At 43.8% G+C, this 24150-nt stretch overlaps 1 protein-coding gene across 2 annotated transcripts in view; it reads right to left on the bottom strand.

The window, feature by feature from the left end:
• The window catches only part of KIAA0040 (KIAA0040 ortholog), a 74149-nt gene extending 56225 nt beyond the window's left edge, over positions 1–17924 (bottom strand). The window contains exon 1 of one of the 2 annotated variants that reach the window (XM_089676336.1): positions 17906–17924. The gene's annotated coding sequence lies outside the window, so the exon portion shown is untranslated. Of the gene's footprint in view, positions 1–17683; positions 17848–17905 lie in introns of those variants that run through there. The other variant, XM_089676335.1, reaches the window with a different exon arrangement.
• Between the last annotated feature and the right edge of the window lie 6226 nt (positions 17925–24150).

Below are 24150 nucleotides of genomic sequence, written 5' to 3'. Positions count from 1 at the left end.
AATACATATTATAGATGCATCTTAAAAAAAAAACTTTTATGTATACAGAGCTAAGAAAGATGAGCAATATTTATTTATTTCAGGTACTTATATAGCGCCATCAATTTACACAGTGCTTTACATATATATTGTACATTCACATCAGTCCCTAACCCTCAAGGAGTGTACAATCTAAGGTCCCTAACTCACATTCATACATACACATACTAGGAACAATTTGGGCAGGAATCAATTCACCTACCAGCATGTCTTTGGAGTGTGGAAGGAAACCGGAGTACCCAGAGGAAACCCACGCAAGTACAGGGAGAACATGCAAACTCCATGCAGGAGGTGCCATGGTCGGGAATCAAACCCACGACCCATTTACTGCAAGGCAGATGTGCTAACCACTAAGCCACTGCGCCGCCCTAAGCCACTTGCTAAAGTGCTAACCACTAAGCCACTTGCAAACTGGTATAAGTAAGCAGGAAGCAGTAGCATGGCACTCATTTACTATTGCACCAATCTATATATGGTGAAGATCATGTAGTACACGTGTTCTAAGAAATGTCCAGCATGATGGACAATATTTAAAATTATAGTATTTATTTGTATTTTATAGTTTTTTTTTTGTGCGTAAGTTTTGACGCTGTTACACTAATGCAATCATTAGATTTTTATCACAGTATTTGTTTGTTTAAAGTTATCACATTAATGTGGTAAAAACCCAGCACAAAAAATGTGATATACGGCAGCTTACTAATCCCTCAATGCGGTGGCCGCTTTAATTTTCTTTTTGGCTTTTCCATCGGTTATCATCTGGTGATCTGATTATCTGACCAGTAATGCACTCTCAGTATTAGAGTCCCCCCACTCTGGATGAAGGAGCACAGGGGTTACCTTTGGAGAGCAGCATTGTCAGTCTGGGGTGGGAGCGGGTGGTGGGGAGGAGTGTTCAATAGAAGAGCAGATTTAGATACACTAATTGAAGCCAAACTCCAGCTTACAGTACACTGCAGTTACACAAGCAGTTTCAGCAACAGGTTTTCCTTTTCATACATGCTGATCATTGAAAAGCAACCGGTCAGTAGTAAATGGTATGTCTCAACACTCTAATTGCTATGTTTGCAGGACAGCTTGTTCTGTTGAGAAACAATAACAATATTATATTAAAATTGAAGATTTGCGTCACATGATGAGTCTACGCATTTTGTGGTACACACAGCTTCTTCAGGACTGTATCTCAAATATGACAAAAGCAATACATATACAACTTCAATCTACAAATTAAAAAAGACACAAATAAAAAACATATAGGTACATAGCAGGGGTGGACTGACCATTTGGAAATTCGGGCACTGCTCGAGGGCCTGGGGTCAGTAGGGGGCCCCATGAGATGCCCCTGGTACCTTTTTCATAGGCTTTTTTGACTTTGGGCAAGGAAACAGGGGTCCCATGATCCCCTATTGCCCGGGGGCCCCATGAGTTGTCAGTCTGCCCCTGGTACATAGTTACCTATATGTACCTATATATTATTTGTGTCTTTTCCAATTTGTAGATTAAAGTTGTATACCATATGTATTGCATCTGTCACATTTTAGATACAGTCCTGAAGAAGCGATGCGTACTGCGAAACGTGTTTGTATTTACTATAGTTTTCCTAACGTTATTAAAATCATGGCAGAATGCACTAAGTACCTGTGTTAAGGCTTGATGAAGACTAGCATCTCCTAACTTCATTAAAGGCAGTGGGATGAGAGAAAAGTGGGAGGAAACCTTTATGAAGGATGTCGAAATCACAAAGAAAAGTTTTGGCAGGCCTGGGATAGCTACGAGGACCTGCAGTTTAATGCCAAACAAGATGTAAAGGGATTGTTCTCTTGCTGGTAAAGAAAAAGGAACAAGTATTGAAGGAACATCTTTTTGCTCAGTAAAGAGCCCCTTCCATGCTCATGAGTGATAAATCGTAATCTAACTTTTTCATGATCCATTTATCATGTCATGATGCTCTTTATCTGCACCACTTTCAAATATGAGACTATGCAATTCCACCCTGAGATATCAGCAGCCAGTGGAGCACAAGTGCCCGTAGATATACAGTACGAGTGAGCTTGGCTGAAGTCTTCTTCATGGTAATGGCGAGGAAAGGTAAAGGGTGGAGATTTTACTATAGGGGATTAATATCTATTAGGACAGATTTACAAACCTGTCTTGCACCCATAGACATGAGATTGGCACCCGATCTGGAAGATTTAATCTCACGTATATAGGCAGCCTGAGGTTGCACTAGTAATCCCCTTTTATAAAGCAATCATGGCATGTTCTCAAGAAATGCACAAATAAAAAAAAGTGACTCACGTCGGTAGAAAATAAATAACATAGGTTTCTATAGGTGTAGCACCTTTTTACTTAACAATCGGCTCCTTCAAGATTTTTATTGAATGTGTCCAACATAAACTTAAAGCGGAATTAAAACCCAAACCAAACTTTTATTATATTGCAGGCTTACAAATTCTTAGGTGTGATGGCTGCATTAGTTTTCTTTTTTGGACTTTCTTTCTGATACTTTCACCTGGTGATCCAGCCAGTAAGTCTGTTGTTTTTCGAAAGCGCAAGTTGTCCTGCAGATGTAGCAGTTAAAAGACTGGTACAAACCATTTACCACTGACAGGGGTGCTTACAATGATCATCTTTTATATATTTATATAAAGCCTTTATCCTGAAAGGAATTGTTTGCTGTAAAGTGTTTGCTGGAGTTTGGCTTCCATTTGTTAGTGTATTAAAATCTGCTAGTCTGTCTAACACACCCCCTCCCCCCAGGCTGACAATGCTGCTGTCCAAAGGTGCCCCTGTGCTTCTTCATCCAGAGTGGAGGCATGTTACTGGCCAGACCACCAGGTGAAAATAAAAGGTAAAAAAAAAAACAAATGCGGCCACCACATCTAATGATTGATAAGGTGCAATATATTAAATTTTTTGGTTTTGGGTTTAATGCTGCTTTAAAGCAGAACTCCTATCTTTTACAACCAAAGAAGCTGCCATCTTAGCCTTTTTGATCTGCAGTTGCCATGGTGCTGCTCATGTGATCAGTTATTACTCCACCTGGTGATGGCTTGACAGTTTGTATGACAGCACAAGCAACTGTGCTAGTTATCATTCATAGCCTTAATGTAACTGTTTTTGGGAAACAGTTAAAGTGGAACTAAACACTCCTAATTCTTACAGCCAAAGGAAGCTGCTATCTTAACCCCTGTTTGATCTGTAGTTGCCTTGATGCTGTACATTTGATCAGCTATTACACCAGCCATCTGATGGCTCAACAGTTTAGTTGAGAGCACAAACAACTGTGATGGTCATCATTCATGGCATGCCTTGAATGTAATTTTTTTGGGAAATAGGCTCCATGCACACTGGTTTAAAAATTGCTGCTTGTACAGAAGTTTAGTGTTTTGCCTGTAGAAGCAGCTTGCTGTTATCCTACGTGTCCATGCACATCAGGATGATTATTTAATTTATGTACCTATATAGCGCTGTCAATTTATGCAGTGCTTTACATATATATATATATATATATTCACATCAGTCCCTAACCCTCAGGGAGTGTACAATCTAAGGTCTCTAACTCACATTCATATACATACTAGGGCCAATTAGCCTACCAGCTTGTCTTTGGAGTGTGGGAGGAAACTGGAGTACCTAGAGGAAACCCATGCAAGCACAGGGAGAACATGCAAATTCCAGGCAGTTGGTGCTGTGGTTGGGATTTAAACCAGTGACCCTACTGCTACCATCTGGATGTGCTAACCATTACACCACTGTGCTGCCCTGGAGGCATAGTTTAAGCTCAACATTTAGTGGCAGGAAAAAAAATTTCTGGCAGAAAAAACACTAAACTCTCCTAAACTCGCCTAAACTGTGTACAAAAATATTCTATATCAACAATTTTTTCTGTCAAGGGAACTGGCATTTTTTTTAAACCCAATGTATATGGAGAGTAAAAGTGATGGGTTTAGTTTCACTTTTAGGTGATTATAAAGGCAGATGTTTTTGAAAAACAAACATATCATACTTACCTGCTCTGTGCACTGGTTTTGCACATAGCAGCCCAGATCCTCCTCTTCTCAGTTCCCCCATCGGAGCTCCTGGCCCCTCCCTCTTGTCAAGTGCCCCGACAACAAGCAGCATGCTATGGGGGCACCTGAGCAGGCTTTTTCCCGAGTCGCTGCTCTATGTGCTCATTCACATACAGACACGGCTTAGCCTCTCTCCTCATTGGCTCACTGGCTGTGATTGCCAGTAGTGGGAGCCAATGGCTCCCTCTGCTGTCTCAGCCAATGATGAGAGAGTTACCTAGGACAGCTGAGGCTCTCGTGCACATTGCTGGATCGAGAGGGGCTCAGGTAAGTATTGGGGGGCTGCTGCGCACAGAAGCTTTTTTACCTTCATGCATGGAATGCATGAAGGTAAAAAAACTTGCGACTTTACAACAATTTTAAGTGCAATATAAACACTATTTTTTTGTAGCTTTAGAAAACTGACCTGAAAGAGAAAAGGTGTGGAGAAAACAGGAACAAAGGGACTGGGGTATGAAAACAGGCCTGTGCCTCCGGAGGGGGATAATTCAGGGCTATGAAGGATTATGGTCTGAGGAGTCTGATTGGTGGCTCTGGGCAACATGTTTTTATATTTATTTATTACAGGTACTTATATAGCGCTGTCAATTTATGCAGCACTTTGTGTGTATATATTGTACATTCACATCAGTTCCTAACCCTCAAGAGGTGTACAATCTAAGGTCCCTGACTTACATTCATATACTAGGGACAATTTAGACAGGATCCAATTAACCTACCAGCATATCCTTGGAGTGTGGGAGGATACTCGAGTACCTGGAGAAAATCCACACAGGCACAGGGAGAACATGCAAACTCCAGGCAGGTGGTGCCATGGTTGGGATATGAACCAATGACCCTAGTACTGCCAGGTGGAAGTGCTAACCATTTAGCCACTGTGCTGCCCTCTAAGTATTGTAGGGCTGCTGCGCACAGAAGCTTTTTTACCTTCATACATAGAATGCCTAAAGGTAAAAAAACTTGCGCCTTTACAACAATTTTAAGTGCAATATAAACACTATTTTTTGTAGCTTTAGAAAACTGACCTGAAAGAGAAATGGTGTGGAGAAAACAGGAACAAAAGGGATTGGGGTCTGAAAAAGGGCCCGTGCCTCCGGAGGGGGATAATTCAGGGCTATGAAGGATGATTTGAGCAGTCTTATTGGTGGCTCTGGACAAAATGTTTTTTTATTTATTTATTACAGGTACTTATATATCGCTGTCAATTTATGCAGTGCTTTATATATATATTGTACATTCACATCAGTCCCTAACCCTCAAGGGGCGTACAATCTAAAGTCCCTAACTTACATTCATATACTAAGGACAATTTAGACAGGATCCAATTAACCTACCAGCATATCTTTGGAGTGTGGGAGGATACTGGAGTACCTGGAGGAAATCCCACAGGAACAGTGAGAACCTGCAAACTCCAGGCAGGTGGTGCCATGTCTGGGATTTGAACCAACAACCACTAGTACTGCCAGGTGGAAGTGCTAACCATTTAGCCACTGTGCTGCCCTCTAAGTATTGGGGGGCTGCTGCGCACAGAAGCTTTTTTACCTTCATGCATAGAATGCATAAAGGTAAAAAAACTTGAGCCTTTACAACAATTTTAAGTGCAATATAAACACTATTTTTTGTAGCTTTAGAAAACTGACCTGAAAGAGAAACAGTGTGGAGAAAACAGGAACAAAGGGATTGGGGTCTGAAAAAGGGCCTGTGCCTCTGGAGGGGGATAATTCAGGGCTATGAAGGATTACGGTCTGAGGATTCTGATTGGTGGCTCTGGGCAACATGCTCAATGCTTCTCTAAATGAGGCCCACTATGCTCTTCCTAAACAAGAACCATTTGTATCTGTTTGTGTTATTTTTGTTTTTCTTACAATTTAAGGGTTAAGCTCCCTGCACAAGGAACTGGTTTTATTTTCGGCTCACGCGCTCAGATTGCCCATATTAGGGACCAGTGGAATTTTCAACTTTAATGAGTGGGGGCGTGAAAGTTTTTTCCTCTAAATTGTTATCACAGGACTTCAGAGAAGCCCAGGGGAGAGCAAGTTCAATGGCTCCAGTGTCTTTTCTACCGAGGAGGGGAAGCAGGAGTTGTTTATCATGCAAGATGTTAGTGAAACAAGCACAGACGCCTGCTTTTCCTCCACATACACACCATTGTATACAAGGAGGATTAGACCATACTGAGAGAACCTCTCACGGATGACAGGAAAATAACATCCCAACAAGAGGGATCCTCCGCCTCCTCCGCAGCCTGATCCATGGGAATTTCTGCTGTCATCTATAAACAGGGCGATGTGACCATGTAAATGGAAATGTTCACCCCGTCCTTTACATTACCATGGCAGCTTCTGGAAAATGATGGTTCATCAGTGGCCAATGTCCAGGCTCCTGGAAGCAATGGCCTGCTTTATATATGTCTTCTATTATTCTGGCCATGTACTTCACAACTTCATTGCATCCAATCGGCTTTCAACCAAAAACACTTCCTGTCTTATAATTAGCCAACAATACAAAACTGAGACAGAGATTGATTGAAAATAGGGTTTTTTGTTTTTTGTATTGAGGTGATATCCATTGATTTGGTGCCATTTATGATCATTTAAAAACTGGAAATTAGGAAATAATTGTAGTTAAAGCAGAAATTCACCCAAAAAGGAAAGGTTTACTTGTCCACCTCCTCCCTGCCCTCCTCCACCACTTTTGGACACTTTTTTGTTCTTGTTGAGCAGGTACCTAGTTTTGATGGGTACCTGCTCCCACTTCTCTCGGATCGCACAGGTGATTGGAGCAGAGGTTTAGGCTCCCCCTTTGCCCACAGACAAGTCAAAGGTCCCAGAAGGCTGCGGGACCATTAACAAAGTGCAGCACGGCTCACGCATGTGTAGTGGGAAACTGGCTCTGAAGCAACAGGGAGTCTCGGCTGGCTTCTATTAGCAAACATGCCGACTTCGGGGACTCGATGACTGCCAAAGAACTGGCCTGGTTGAGGGTGGTGCTGGATCCCTGGACCGGTAGCTGTCCTTTTATTAGTCAGCAGCTACAGCTCCTCTTTAACTGCTTCCTGTCCACCCATAGCCTATAAATGGTGGCCGGGAAGCATTGCCAATGTGAGCTAACGTACCTGTATGTCAGCCCGCATCGGTGGCTCCTACGCAGCTCACAGAGCGCACATCCAGGTGCCCAGCAATCTGTGTGTCACCCAGACACAGCAGATCACACTACTTATCATGTGATTTCTGCGTCCAATCACAGAAATCACATAGTAAACAATGGAAAGTGAAAGTAAGCATCAGTTCTTTCTCACTGTGAGAGCAGAGAGAACCGATGATGCAGCCTGCCAGGATGCTTGTACATTCATAGACTGCAGTTCCAGCTTGCCCCAGTGTCCCTGATCACTGCCCCAGTGAAATTTAAATAAAATAATGCAGCCAGCCCGTCACTTGTTCCAGTGATCACAATAACACCGTCATACACCATACCAATGTCCTGATCACTGCCGTACCCCATACCAACACCATGACCACCACCATATGTCATACCAGCACCCCAATCTTCGCCATACACCATACCAGCACGCTGATCTTCGCCATGCACCATACCAGCACCCTGATCTTCACCATACACCATACCAGCACCCAGATCTTCACCATACACCATACCAGCACCCCGATCTTCGCCATACACCATACCAGCACCCTGATCTTCACCATACACCATACCAGCACCCAGATCTTCACCATACACCATACCAGTGTCCTGATCACCGCCATATGCCATACCAGCACCCCAATCTTCGCCATACACCATACCAGCACGCTGATCTTCGCCATACACCATACCAGCACCCTGATCTTCACCATACACCATACCAGCACCCAGATCTTCACCATACACCATACCAGCACCCCGATCTTCGCCATACACCATACCAGCACCCAGATCTTCGCCATACACCATGCCAGCACCCTGATCTCTGCCATACATCATACCAGTGCTCTGATCATCACCATACCCCACACCAGCATCCTGATCACTACCATACCCCATCCATACCAGCATCCTGATCACCACCATACCCCATACCAGCGTCCTAATCACTGCCATACCCCATACCAGCATTCTGATCACCGCCATACCCCATACCAGCATTGTGATCACCGACATACCCCATACCAGCATTCTGATCACTGCCATACCAGCATTCTGATCTCTGCCATACCCCATACCAGCATTCTGATCATCCCATATGCCTTACCAGCATCCTGGTCCCTCTCATAACCCATACCAGCATCCTGATCCCTCTCATACCCCATACCAGCATCCTGATTACCACCATACTAGCACCCTGATCACTACCAAATCAGCATCCTGATCGCCGCCATACCTCAAATCCATGTCCTAATCACTGCCATACCCCATACCAGCATCCTGATCACTGCCATACGTCATACCAGCGTCTGATATTATAGGGCCTCAACTGATCAATTTTCAGATATATATCCTAGTTTGGAAGCTCTATAACTTTCAGACAGACTAAATAATATACACTGTTTTGGCCTAATTTTACCCCCAAAATGTAGCTGAATATATTTTGTTCTATATTTATGAAGAAAGATTATTTATTTGCAAAAGCTAAGAAAAAAATATTTTGGTTCTTTTTTCAAAAGTTTCGGTATTTTTTCATTTATAGAGCAGAAAAATAAAAAAAAATCAGTGGTGATTAAATACCACCAATGAAACTCTATCTGTCTAAAAAACAGGGTGAGAGGGGGTACCCGAATTTGACAGGTACCCACTTCCGCTGAGATCGGAAGGGGAAGTTGCCCTCCCTCCCCATAGTCTTCTGGGACACGTAACAGGTCCCAGAAGACTACGGGACCATTTACAAAGCACAACGCTTCTCACGCATACGCAGTGAGCACCCAGCTGTGAAGCCGCAAGCTGTCACAGCCGGGTGCCCACACTGAAGATGCTGGAGCCGGGGAGAGAAGGTGGCCGGTGAAACCAGTCATAGTGAGGACACCATTGGACCAAGGGACAGGTAAGTGTCTGCATTTGTAAAAGTGGCTAGCTACAGTTTTTGAAGCTGCTGACTTTTATTTTTTTTTTATTCAGCTGGAACTCCGCTTTAAGCTTCATTCACATGCCAAATCGTCAGCGATGAGAAAAAAAACTGTGGCGAGGAGTGTGCTGAAATCTGTTGCCGGGAAGCCAGTACAAAGCACTGACAGACTGACAGGCTGTAGCTGTCTGCTGGTGTTTGAAAGTAATCACATAAGGAGTAATTACCAGTGGTTAGGAACAGATTTATCATCCCAAGTGGCTTGCATCCAGGAAAGATCATCTGTCCTTAAAGAATACATTCAGCTTTTAGAAAAACATAATAAATACACATTTTTTTGTAGGTAAAAAAATGTGCATTTACTATTTTTGTCTGCAGGAGCCTGGAAAGCATTGTACTAGCGATCAGCAGATTGCTGACACCATGCTGGTCTCCTGCAGATCTGTCAGTATATCTGCTTGTTATACGGGATGTATAGGTGAGCAGATATACTGACAGGAAGAATCAATGAACTACCATAGCACTTCACAGCACCGCGGTAGTTCATTGAGGGCTATAGGCTGACAGCCACTAAGGCCATTGGGACTTGTAGTCTCTCATTCACAGATGACAGTGAATGAGTAATGTGGCTGTGTGGGCAGAGCTTCGCACGGCCGTGTTTTTAAAAAATTCACAGCTAGAAGATCCTCTGCTAGCTGCCAAAGCGGGGAGCGGGGTAACATGATCGTAACTTGTTACATGTTATACCCTAAATATGGGTGTAACATGTTCCAAAAGGTGAACTTATCCTTTAACTGACAGGTAATCTCTCCCCGTGTGATTTAACTATGGCCACTGTCTACCTGTCATTGCTTTGTACAGAATTTCAGGGTTCTGCTGTCTGACACACCTGATCTCCAGGCCATAGTTTACTTGCCAGAGACAACAAACTAGTTTATTCACTGCAAGGATCAATACACCTACAACTGATTTCTGTTTTTTGGAGATACTAGTTAGTTGCGTTCACTTTTGGTTTATTTTATTTCTCAGGGACTCTTGTGGAAAAACGTTGATGTGTTTGACTATCCAAAACTGTCTACCTACAAAAGCCCCTAAGATGGGCAATTTCATTAGACCCATATTTGTTTTCTTCTACTTTCTATTAGGATGCAGAAGGGGAACTGAAACTACATCTGCTACAGCAGTAGGTAAGACGTATGGTATGACTCTCAGAGATAATCTTTAGAATGATTATTTTGGCTCTACTAGGCCAACTGGTTTGACATGCAAACTGATGACACACTGCATGTTTTTAGTTTACATTTTTTTTGCTTAATACATTGAGTACATATTGCAAAACACAGAACTGAGTAAATAGATCCTGATGTGACATTCAATATTTCAAGTCTTCTAGGGAGCCACAATTTGAACTTTCCACAGCAAAGAAACACAACTAGCAGCAGATCGCAGATATGTAAAGGGTGCTGCTAAGAGTAAAACTGCCAGCTTGGTCACAGCCTACACATCCAAGGTTGGCACAGATCTAGCCCTGGCAATCTTGCCATCGAAGTCTCCAAGTGATGGAAAAAGATAGTAGGTGATTCAACTCATCATCAGTACTAACCAAAAATGTAATGACAGCTTTGGGTGGTCTTACAGAGCTTACTTGTAGGCAGGGGTGTATTTACCACAAGGCAAACAAGGCATTTGCCTAGGGCGTCATTTTTTAGGGAGGCAGCACTGCCCCCCGGAGCAAGGGGCATATGCAGCATGGGGACCAGGTGGGATGCAAGAGAGGCTGCGGGTTGCTTGATGGTGTATGCAGAGCCCAACTGTCCTTCCTGGGGATGTCAAGAGCTGTAAGGGTGAGTATCTTTCTCTCTGTTGCGGGGGAAGTGGGGTGGGTGTAATTGGAAGGCTCTCTTGGGTGGGGGGGATGGTGCAGGGGTGTTGTTGGTCACTGTCAGACTCTCTCCGTGGGAGGGAGGGGGAGAAGGTCTGGTGTTGGTCGGTGTCAGGCTGTCTCTGCTGTGGGGGAGGGGGGGGGCGGGGACAGCCAATTTCTGTGTTACCTAAGGCAGCACAAAATCTAAATACCCCACTGCTTGTATGTTGGTTTCTAATTTCTTTTAAAACACAGCCTCTGTAGCTGAATGCCTACTCACTAGATCCGTTTCAGTTACCAGTATCTTTATTTTGTGGACATCCCTAAACTACCCTCTGTGTGTGACAAGAAGTTGTCAGGGAAGGAACCTCTTGGGTCCTGTTGGATCTGGAAAAACTCAAAATTAAGGTAAATTGAATGGAATTGATAGCTTGGCTATATAACTTGTTGTCTGGAGATAAAACATTAGCTCTCCTCTGTTTCAGGACCCTAATGTGTAGTGTCCAATAACCATATCTTATCTATTCAAAGGAATTGCAGACTGTGTTCCTTTTGTCTGTAGAATACTTGGATAGACACAACACTCAATGTGTTTACATTCCCTCCTGACAACTGGCACAATTTGGACATTTTCCATTAGTTACAGATAAATCCTCATGGCTATATAATCTCCAATGACATGATAGCTAATACATGCTACATTTAGCAATTGCTTTGAAGTTATTTCTGTAGCACCCGCTGGTGTGCTACTAGAATAGTGCAGTGTATTATTATTATTGTACAGTATTTATATAGCGCTAAAAGGTTTGCTCAGCGCTGCACATTATAGTGGGGGACAGTACATGAGACAATACAGTAACAAAACAAAACACGAGGGGTTCAAGGGCCCTGCTCTTTCGAGCTTACAATCTAGGAGATTATAGGCAAAATCAGTGGGTATGATTCATGGTACTTGTGTGAGTCATGTGAGTCGGGTTATTGCAGGTCAGCTGGATGACTCAACAGGTTGTAGCTCTAACGCCTCCCCCTGACTCTGGAGGACCATAGAACCTTCCAGAAGTCAGTAAGCAGGAAGAGGTGGAGACCTGATTTGCATGTTCATAGAAGTCTGGCCAATCCCAGGTTTGGAGGCCTGGTAGAATGGTGGACTGACCCAAAAATATGGGAGAGTCAGGCTGACAAGGGAGATGGGTGGAAGATGGAATGTTGAGGAGCCTGTCGGTGCCTGGGAGGGGTTCCCAGGCTGGGCTTGGGCTGGCTCAGGAGGATGCATTCAGTAGTAAGGCATGAATTGTATCGAGACCTGGAGCAGCAGGGAGGAAGGAGTACAGCAGCACCCCCTGAGATCTACAAGGGGAAAAACTGCCACACGTGGCAAGTGTTCTAAGGACAATGCTGGGCTCAATCATTTACTCTTGTCCCGGTAGACCTTTTGAGAGGCCAGGAGGACTGGTGGTGTTTGCAGGCCTGGAGCTGCAGCTCTACAGGGGAAGAAAATACATCTCTGGATGTAGCTACGAGAAGTGGAGATGATTTTTGAGGAGCTGCTAGTTCCTTGCCCATAAGGGGTAGCTGCTACTGATCCGCAACAACTGATGGCTTTCAGGAAAAGAACAGTTCAGGATCTGCCTTTTGTACATAGGAAGGAAGTATCCCCATTCCATTGATTCAAACCAAACTGGGCATCCAATAATCCCTATTTAAATATCCAAGTTGAATTCTCCTAATAAAACAACAAAACCAAGTCCATGGACTGGTTATTGCCTTTGGATGCAAGTCTGTGTGAGAAATACCTATTGCCTGGCTGTGCGGGGAGAGACTTAGGGATACCAACAACACAGCGGCCCTCACAAGGGTAGTGCTAAATTTTTTAAAATGTTAGTTTTGGTTGGACCCTACCAGATATGAACTTGTAACCCTATTGTTACTTATCTAATCTACCGCTTGTACAGCAACCATTTCCAGGTGCCTAAATGCAGCTTCTACAGTGCCAAAAAAACCCCAAAACGTAGTGAACTCTGTCATGTAAATGCCAACCTGAGCTAGAAAATTTAAACTCTAGCCCTCCTACTCATGTGCCTCATTATTGACCAGTAAGGCCGCCCATCACAGTGATGGTACAAGAAGGAGTAAGTCATAGTGCTGACTTTCTAGATGAAATCAATAATTCTACAGAAAGCTTCAGAATTCTTGGGTTTAGGGATTAAGGGAACCCCGGAGGGTAGTATAAATCTGGTAAGGGTTCCAGCCCTTCCCCACTAAAGAAAAAGTTTTTGTTGGACATACACTTTAAGTAAAAAAGCATAAACAGTATGTAAAAACAATAACATATATGGATGCTAAGTTGCAAAGATGCTGACCTAAAAACATCAAAAAGAGTCCCATTATTAGACATGTGCACGTCGGAAATTTTTCTTTCGTTTTATTTCGGATGCATTCATTCATTGAAGAATTTAGTTTCCTCATATTTGTTGACTCGATTTGTTTTCAGAACTCGTTTAGTATCTTCGGCATTTCTTTCATTTATTCGTTGGTCCGGGTGGATTCAAAAAATAGATATGGAAAATGCAGTTTTTCCAGAACATTGCAATATATTCTATACATTATCAAATTGGATGGATTCAAATCAGAAGGATTCAATATTTTTCAGATGCTAGTCCAATCCACCAAGAGAAATGGCATAAACTGATTGGACAATATTGACTGGTGTCATGTGCATCTAAATTAATGAATGGATGGAAATTTGGATCCTTTCATTAGCCGAATACACATTAATGAAAGAATTCAAAAATTGAATTCCTTTCCCTATGGACCTGAACTATCACATCATGTGACATCCCAAGAAAGCATTTGTTTATTTTGTTACAACTTTTTTGCGGATGCGTTGACATTCATTGTCCATTCGGAATTTTGCATACACAAATTGTAGTCTTAAAAATGAATCGAAACACACATGTCTACCGCATATATCACAGAAAGATACTGAATTACGCGGATTCAACAAGAGTTCATTTGTATCTAGTTTTTAGGCTGTAGACAGGCTACTGTGTGTTTTAGGCTTTTGGGCTGTATTCATTGCCAGTGTACAAGTGCTGAGACACACCTGCAGAATTACTGTACAAACATTTTCCTCCTGCCACGTGATATGTATATTCCAATATCATCCTGTATCAAAGAGCGTTCTACCTCTGTACATTGTCCAGGTATGAAGGGCCCATTTACATTGTGTGGTGCATTTATACACGCGTTTTGTCACACATGAATGTGTGCTGCATTAAGGCGGCCCACTGAAATCAATGGGTCTCCGATGCACCAAATCTGCCAAAAAATGTCACAAATTTTTTTCCGCAATACGCGTGTTAGGGGTGCTATTCAAAATGAATGGTGCTGCGATGAATCAACGCTTGTAATGTGCATTGTGGTAACACATGCGTTGCTCTAATGCATAGTTGTAAATTGCCCCTTAGCCCTGGTTCACACTGAATCCGACTTTGAAATCATGCGACTTCATTTAAAGTCGCATGATTTCAAAGCTGCAGGTCAGTGTGATTTCAGGTGCGACTTCCCTGACATTTCTGCGACTACGTCCACAGATGTCTATGCAAATTGCATTTGAAATCGCAAAAAACAGTACAGGAACCTTTTTTTCAAATTGGTGTAGCACCGCAAAGTCGGAGTCGCACCAATTTGAACGGTTCCATTGTCGACAATAGGGTGCAACTTGTCATACAATTTGGAACTGTCAAATCACATGAAAAGTTGCACCAGTGTGAACCAGGACTTACAAATAATGCAGCAACCTGCAGCTCCCCACCTGTTGTAAAATCACAGATCGCATTATGGTTTCTCAGAGTATTCTTTAGGGATTCTATCCCTCCTAGACACCACAGCTGGAACCTCAGCTGGAACTTCCAATCTCAGACTTGTCAAGGACTGCTGAAAAAAACTATTTATAAAAAATAGAAAAACAACAAATGTGCAGTTATGGGTATGGTGGCAGGAGGTAAGCCCACCCCATCCTCCACAGCTGGTGCAACACATCATCCACTAACTTTATATCTCACTTTTGTAAAGCCTATCCGTTGGGGAGTCTCACTCCTCTGGCTGCATTCTTCATCGTTTGGAATGATAACATAAGACCTGGAGCAGCTAAGAGGCTTAAAGTGGTTGTAAACCCTTACATATACCCAGTGAAGTGACTGGTGATACACAGAGATTAAACAAAGCCTCTTATATAGGCTGTACCTGTTTATCTACGGCAGTCTTTCCCCTACATCCAATCAAAGTGCACAATTTACACAGGATCTCTCAGCTCTGATAAACAGGGGGCGGAAAGCTAAGGTAACATCAGTGAGGAGAGCTCTGAGAGCTGATTGGAGGGAAGAGAGACACCCCCCTCCACACAGCACACAGGAACAGAGCTGAGGCTGTCAATCTGCTGGAGCTCCATCCCCTGTCACCATTTTTCTCTTGGTTTCAGGAAAATTCAATGATCCATGCTGATGGCAGAGGAGCGAGGTAACAGACAGAAATTACACTTCTCTGCTCTGGATTGAGACAAGCACACACTATACAAGGATATGCTTTGTTAATATTTCATGACTGAGGTTTACAACTACTTTGGCCATAGATCGATCTTTTTTTTTTTAATCAGCCAGCCGATCAAAAAAAAAAATAATGAGTGGATTCCCCCATCCACAAATTCGAGGTGGATGAAGGAATCCCCCTTTTTATTCTGACTACAGGTCTCCTCTGCTCTCAGAATACACTAATCTGCTTTGCAGCCAATTGGTTGCATGCGCTGATCACATTAACATTTTCAACACCCCTGTTCAAGAGAAGTCGATCTTTAGATTGTCTTTTCTTTAGTAGGAATAGGCATAGTTGGATTGAAATGTGTCCAGTTCAGCAGAGACCGGGCAAATTTAAATCCATCTATGCCTGTTCCTACTAGAGAAAAGTCAATTCAAAGATCGGCTTGAATGGAGGTGTTGGAAATTTTCATTCGATCAGCGCATGTAGCCAAGCGGCTGCAGCACTGATTAGTGTATTCTTTGATGCATCTTTGGCCCACTTTAGTGGTTTGCACTCCTGTTTTGCAGCAATAAGGTTCTTGGTTCAAATCTCAAACAGGACCTACATGGAGTTTGCATGCTCTACCTGCATTTGAGGGGGTTTCCTCCCACCCCCTAAAGACATGTTGGTCGTTTAAAGTGTTACTAAACCCCGGACCCAGCATTCACTATATCTGATCTCCCACAGTACACAGAACATGGAAATTAAATTATTTTAGTAAATATAAACTGCTAAATACCTTTTCTCATCAGCAGTTAGAGCAGTCTAGTGATGTCTATCAGTGTCCAGCAGAGCACTGGTTAAAGCTTGTAGGAGGAGTTTTCATTCTGCTCTAGGAGGATGCAGAACCCCTGACCTCCGTCTGGACAGAGCTGATTGGCCTTGTGCTGATCACATGCATTCTCCTAGGGGAAAAAGAACCTCTCTAGCAATACACACTAAACTGAGCATGTGCAGAGTGACACCACATGATATGTCTTATCAGGAGATAAGAGTAGGGGCACTGGAAGAAGGGGAGAATCAGAGAAGTCAGGATCAAACAGCGTTTTTACGCAATGCAGAGGATTAACCCCTTAGGTTCCACAGGCTTTACAGGCATGCTTTACTATATCTCCTAGATTGTAAGCTCCAAGGATCAGGCCCTCCTATCCCTCTTGTATTGAACTGTATTGTTGCTGTATTGTCTCCCGTTATATTATAAAGCGCTGAGCAAACTGTTGGCCTTATATAAATCCTGTATAATAATAATAATAATATACAGTGGCTAAATGGTTAGCATTTCCACCTGGCAGTACTAGGGTCGCTGGTGTGAATCCCAACCATGGCACTGCCTGCCTGGAGTTTGCATGTTGTCCCTGTGCCTGTGTGGGTTTACTCCAGGTACTCCAGTTTCCTCCCACACTCCAAAGACAAACTGGTAGGTTAATTGGATCCTGTCTAAATTGTCCCTAGTATGTGTATGTATGAATGTAAGTTAGGGACCTTAGATTGTACGCCCCTTGAGGGTTAGGGACTGATGTGAATGTACAACATATATGTAAATCGCTGCATATATTGATGGCGCTATATAAGTACCTGAAATAAATATCCAGACTGATTTTACTGTTGTGGGTTTAGTAACACTTTGACTGACCCTAGTACATACAGTATGTCAGATAGACAGCTTAGATTGTAAGCTCCTGCAGGACAGGGACTGATGTGAACATACAATATACAAAGTACTACGTAAACTGTCGGCACTATAGGAACACGTCATAAATAAAACAATAATGGTGAGTCAAATCGGGAACTCAGACACCAAGAACATGTAAGTCTTCCGTGTGTGAGTCAACCCTTCAACAACTACTAAAATGTTTGATTTAATGTTTTTTTAATGTTTAAAACTTTTAAAAGGAGTCTGTCAGACTTCCATGTTACATGTTGGCACTCACTGGGAAACATGTAGACAGACTGGAACTAGGAAGGCTTAGAAATGACAGCTACAAAGTTCCAGGTCCCTCTCTGCACTGAACCCTTCCATGTAATATATACAACAAACTCTAAATTTAGTCTCCTGGAATACCAGCTGCGTCTTACCTTTCTGCTGAAGGCTAGATCCATAAACTTCATTTACAAAGTTCCCTTTTCTCGCCCCGTAGCTCCATCCTTAGATACGTCAGGAACTAGTATGAATGTGGTTTTTTTTTTTTGTTTCTACGTGTGGCTGTCAGTGCGCTCATAGGTCTGCTCTGCTCTCCTCCCCAGCCTCTCCCTATGTAGATCTCCTCCCCAGGATCCCCTCCCTTTCTTTGCTGGTACCTGGAGGTTCTTGTGAGTCACTCCAGCCCAGTCTGAGGCTTCACTTTGCTTCTCCTGCTGTGTAGTCCTCAGGCTTGTGCATGCCGTTACATATCTGGGGATGGCGGGCAGCCAAGATGGTTAAACTGATGTAACAAGGCTGGATTTACGGGACTTGGCTGCCTGAAAACACATGGGAAGTATCCGCTGAAGTTTTCTAGTGGCATAGCAGCCCTGGTTTGGTTTACGGAGCCGATGAATAATTAACAGCATAGATTGAGTGACAATATACTCAGGGCCTTGTACACAGCCAGGCTGACTTACTAAAGGAGTCCACAATCTTCACACAATAAATTGGGCGACTATTCGCTTTAATTATCCGACTGTGCAAAAAGGCAAAATCCGATTTACTCAATTCATTCACATATGAATGGGTAATGGAAGTGGAAATTCACAACATTTATTGTGTGAAGATTCTCCACTCCTTTAGTAAATCTGCTTAAAGCAGCTTTAAACCCAAACCCCAAAAATATCATATTTTGCAGCTTATCAGTCATTAGATGTGATGGCTGCATTCGTTTTCTTTTTAGGCATTCCCCTTCTGTTTTCACCTGGTGATCTGACCAGTAACACACCTCCAGAGTGCCTCCACTCTGGGTGAAGGGGGCACCTTTGGACAGCAGTACATAGGAACCGAGCTGAGGCTGTAGCACACCTCCTGTATTAGATGCCTCCACTCTGGATGAAGGAGCACAGGGGGCACCTTTGAACAGCAGCACATAGGAACCGAGCTGAGGCTGTAGCACACCTCCTGTATTAAAGTGCCTCCACTCTGAGTGAAGGAGCACAGGGGGCACCTTTGGACCACAGCACTTAGGAACAGAGCTGAGGCTGTAGCACAACTTCTGTATTAGAGTGCCTCCACTCTGGATGAAGGAGCACAGGGGCACCTTTGGACAGCAGCACATAGGAACAGAGGTGAGGCTGTGGAACACCTCCTGTATAAAAGTGCCTTCACTCTGAATGAAGGAGCACAGGGGGCACCTTTGGACAGCAGCACATAGGAACTGAGCTGAGGCTGTAGTACACCTCATGTATTAAAGTGCCTTCACTCTGGATGAAGGGGCACAGGGGGCACCTTTGGACAGCAGCACATAGGAACCGAGCTGAGGCTCTAGCTCACCTCCTGTATTGGATGCCTCCACTCTGGTTGAAGGAGCACAAGGGCACCTTTGTACCCGCAGCACATAGGAACCGAGCTGAGGCTGTAGCACACCTCCTGTATTAAAGTGCCTTTACTCTGGATGAAGGAGCACAAGGGGCACCTTTGGACAACAGCATATAGGAACCGAGCTGAGGCTGTAGCACACCTCCTGTATAAAAGTGCCTTCACTCTGAATGAAGGAGCACAGGGGGCACCTTTGGACAGCAGCACATAGGAACCAAGCTGAGGCTGTAGCACACCTCCTGTATTAAAGTGCCTCCACTCCAGGGTGAAGGAGCACAGGGGGCACCTTTGGAAAGCAGCACATAGGAATCGAGCTGAGGCTGTAGCACACCTCTTGTATTAGATGCATCCACTCTGGATGAAGGAGCACAGGGGGCACCTTTGGACAGCAGCACATAGGAACAGAGCTGAGGCTGTAGAACACCTCCTGTATAAAAGTGCCTTCACTCTGAATGAAGGAGCACAGGGGGCACCTTTGGACAGCAGCACATAGGAACAGAGCTGAGGCTGTAGCACACCTCCTGTATTAGAGTGCCTCCACTCTGGGTGAAGGAGCACAGGGGGCACATTTGGACCACAGCCCTTAGGAACAGAGCTGAGGCTGTAGCACAACTTCTGTATTAGAGTGCCTCCACTCTGGATGAAGGAGCACAGGGGTACCTTTGGACCACAGCACATAGGAACAGAGGTGAGGCTGTAGCACACCTCCTGTATTAAAGTGCCTTCACTCTGAATGAAGGAGCACAGGGGGCACCTTTGGACAGCAGCACATAGAAACCGAACTGAGGCTGTAGAACACCTCCTGTATTAGATGCCTCCACTCTGGATGAAGGAGCACAACGGTCACCTTTGGGCAGAAGCACATAGGAACAGAGCTGAGGTTGTAGCACACCTCCCGTATTAGAGTGCCTCCACTCTGGATGAAGGAGCACAGAGGCACCTTTGGACAGAAGCACATAATAACCGAACTGAGGCTGTAGCATACCTCCTGTATTAGATGCATTCACTCTGGATGAAGAAGCACAGGGGGCACCTTTGGACCACAGCACATAGGAACCGAACTGAGGCTGTAGCACACCTCCTGTATTAGATGCCTCCACTCTGGGTGAAGAAGCACAGGGGGCACCTTTGGACCACAGCACTTAGGAACAGAGCTGAGGCTGTAGCACACCTCCTGTATTAAAGTGCCTTCACTCTGGATGAAGGAGCACAGGGGGCACCTTTGGACAGCAGTACATAGGAACCGAGCTGAGGCTGTAGCACACCTCTTGTATTAGATGCATCCAGTCTGGATGAAGGAGCACAACGGTCACCTTTGGGCAGAAGCACATAGGAACCGAGCTGATGCTGTAGCATAACCTCCTGTATCAGAGTGCCTCCACTCTGGGTGAAGGAGCACAGGGGGCAGCTTTGGACCGCATCACATAGGAATCGAGCTGAGGCTGTAGCACACCTCCTGTATTAGAGTGTGCCTGACCTAACCCATGCTTGCTGGAGAGGCCAGGCACACCCACTCAGAGATCCGGTTCCTCCCGGCACCGCGACTCCCTGGACATCCATCTACCCTCCTCGCTCCTCCCTTGGGACCCGCTAATGAGCACCAGCTATCACGGTAACCTTGGCCCCTGGAACCTCAGCCATCTGCTCCAGAGATCCCGCCCGGATGACGTCCTCCAATTCACTATTTAATGCCTGATATAGACCCACCTCTTGTGAGTGTTTTTAAACCTGTGTGCAATAAACGTTTACCTTCTTACTACACTTAGTCTGGCGCACCTCTCTCTCTCCTCTAATTTCTCCTGTATTAGAATGCCTCCACTTTGGGTGAAGGAGCACAGGGGGCACCTTTGCACCACAGTACATAGGACCCGAGCTGAGGCTGTAGCACACCTCCTGTATTAGATGCCTCCACTCTGGATGAAGGAGCACAGGGGGCACCTTTGGACCACAGCACATAGGAACACAGCTGAGGCTGTAGCACACCTCCTGTATTAGAATACCTCCACTCTGGATGAAGGAGCACAATGGGCACCTTTAGACAGCAGCGTTGTCATTGGAGGGGAGTATTAGATGGACTAGTAGATTTAAATACACTAACAAATTAAAGTCAATCTACAGCTAAATCTTTATAAGCAGTAACAGCAAATACAGTTGCAAGAAAAAGTATGTGAACCCCTTGGGATTACGTGGAGTTTTGCATGAATTGGGCATAAAATGTGCTCTGAACGTCATCTAAGTCACAACAATAGAAGAACACAGTCTGCTGAACATAATACTACACAAACATTAGATGTTGCCATGGTTTAATTGCACATAACATGTAAACATTCACAGTGCAGGGAGGAAAAAGTATGTGAGGCCCTAGCTTAATGACTTCTCCCAGAGCTAATTGGAGCCAGGAGTGAGCCAACCTTGACTCCAATCAGTGTGATGATATTGGATGTGTTGCTGACAGCTGTCCTGCCCTTAAAAAACACACACCTGTTTTGGGTTTACTGGTTTCAAGAAGCACTGTCTGATGTGAACCATGCCTCGCAGAAAAGAGCTCTGAGAAGACCTACGATCAAGAATTGTTGACTTGCATGAAGCTGGAAAGGGTTACAAAAGTATCTCCAAAAGCCTTGATGTTCATGTGTCCACGGTAAGACAGACTGTCTACAAATGGAGAAAGTTTAGCACTGTTGCTACTCTCCCTAGGCGTGGTCGTCCTGTAAAAATGACTGCAAGAGCACAGCGCAGAATGCTGCATGAGGTAAAGAAGAATCCCAGAGTGTCAGCTAAAGACCTACAGAAATCTCTGGCACATGCTAACATTTTTGTTGACACATCTACAATAAGGGAAACATTAAACAAGAATGGAGTACATGGGAGGACACCACAGAGGAAGCCATTCCTGTCCAAAAAGAATATTGCAGCACGTTTGAAGTTTGCAAAAGAGCACCTGGATGTTCCACAGCACTACTGGCAAAATATACTGTGGACAGATGAAACCAAGATTGAGTTGTTTGGGAAGAACACACAACACTATGTGTGGAGAAAAAAAGGCACAGCACACCAACATCAAAACCTCATCCCCACTGTAAAACATGGCGGAGGGAGCATCATGGTTTGGGGCTGCTTTGCTGCCTCAGGGCCTGGACGGATTGTTGTCATTGATGGGAAAATGAATTCCAGAGTTTATCAAGACATTTTGCAGGAAAACGTACGACCATCTGTCCGCCAACTGAAGCTCCGCAGAGGATGGGTGATGCAACAGGACAATGACCCAAAGCATACAAGTAATTCAACAAAACAATGGCTGCAACAGCACAGAATACGCCTTCTGGAGTGGCCCAGTCAGAGTCCTGACCTCAACCTGATTGAAATGCTGTGGCATGACCTTAAGAGAGCGATTCACACCAGACATCCCAAGAATATTGCTACACTGAAACAGTTTTGTGAAGAAAAGTGATCCAAAATTATTCCAGATCGTTGTGCAGGTCTGATCTGCAACTACAGGAGACGTTTGGTTGAGGTTATTGCTGCCAAAGGAGGGTCAACCAGTTATTAAGTCCAAAGGTTCACATAATTTTTCCTCCCTGCACTGTGAATGTTTACATGTTATGTGCAATTAAACCATGGCAACATCTAATGTTTGTGTAGTATTATGTTCAGCAGACTGTGTTCTTCTATTGTTGTGACTTAGATGACGTTCAGAGCACATTTTATGCCCAATTCATGCAAAACTCCACGTAATCCCAAGGGGTTCACATACTTTTTCTTGCAACTGTAGTTCGTTTTCCTTTTGGGATAAATGTTTTACATAAATAAATAAAAGCTGATCATTGTAAACACCCCTGTCAGTGGTTTGTCTCAACCCCGTAACTGCTACATCTACAAGAAAGCTTGTTCTTTTGAAAACCAACAGACTTACTGGCTGGATTACTGGATAAAAACAAAAGAAAGAAAGCCTGAAAAAAACGAATGCAGCCATCATCATCCTTTAAAGCTGGCCATACACGTATAGATTTCAGTCGAGAATTTTCATTCCAAGAATATTCGTTAGTGAAGTCAAATGAATGTTCACTTTCGACAGCAGTGCCGAGAAAATTTGAAGGTGCAAAAAGGAAAACGTTTCTCAGTCAAACAAATGTTCAGCCACTGTATGTTGTTATCGTTCAGAAAGTACATTCATTTTAAAATCGAATGTTAAAAGCAAAAGACAATCTTCAAACAAATCTTCAAATGTCATTCATCCGTTCATCGACTATTTAAAAAATTTTCGGACAACATTTCTTACAAATATTCTCGTCCAAAAATCTACACATGTATGGCCAGTTTAAGAATTGTTCAGTCTAGCAGATTGTGTCCTAATTTACCTGCTGTGAGTTTATGCAAGTACCACTAAATGGGTGTGTGTTTATTTACTGGTAATAACCCACAGCCAGGCGAAAGGTATTTTACATTAATGTCTTTACTTGTGCTCGCAGTGATTTTATTCAACCAGGTGTGCCAGAGGGGCTGAGGTTGTTCAACCCAAAATTACCTAGTGGCTCCTTTGGGGCTGGCGCTACATTATGAAAAACAACAGATTTACCGGCCAGATCACCAGGTGAAAAAAGAAGAAAGAACGCCTAAAAAATGAATGCAGCCATCACATTTAGGAAATTGTAAGCTACAATGTTTGCTTTTGGGCCTAATACCGCTTTAAAGCCCAACTCTTAGAAACTTGAAAAATATCCCTTGCAGTTGGGCTGCATCTGCATTGCAAGGGTTATCTGCTCATTTATTCTAGGAAAGAGGATAAACTATTTTTCTTACCTGATCCTCCACACCTCCAGCAGGCATCCCCCTTCATGCTCCAGCAGTGGTCTGTATCTCAGCATCATAACCTCCAGTGCAGGGCTATGTACCCTGCATTAATCTTGACGATGTTAGGACCTTATGGTAGCCACTTATGTTTTAATTTTTGTATCTGATTGATATGTGATTCAATCAAAATGAGCAAATCCATAATCAAATAACTCTAACTACCCTTCTGATTGCTTTAGACTCAATC

This window comes from Staurois parvus, unplaced genomic scaffold, assembly GCF_062004578.1.
Source record: "Staurois parvus isolate SC_StPar_1 unplaced genomic scaffold, SC_StPar_1.0 ptg000166l, whole genome shotgun sequence".
Lineage (NCBI taxonomy): Eukaryota > Metazoa > Chordata > Amphibia > Anura > Ranidae > Staurois > Staurois parvus.
This window is presented reverse-complemented; position numbering and strand designations above follow the sequence as displayed.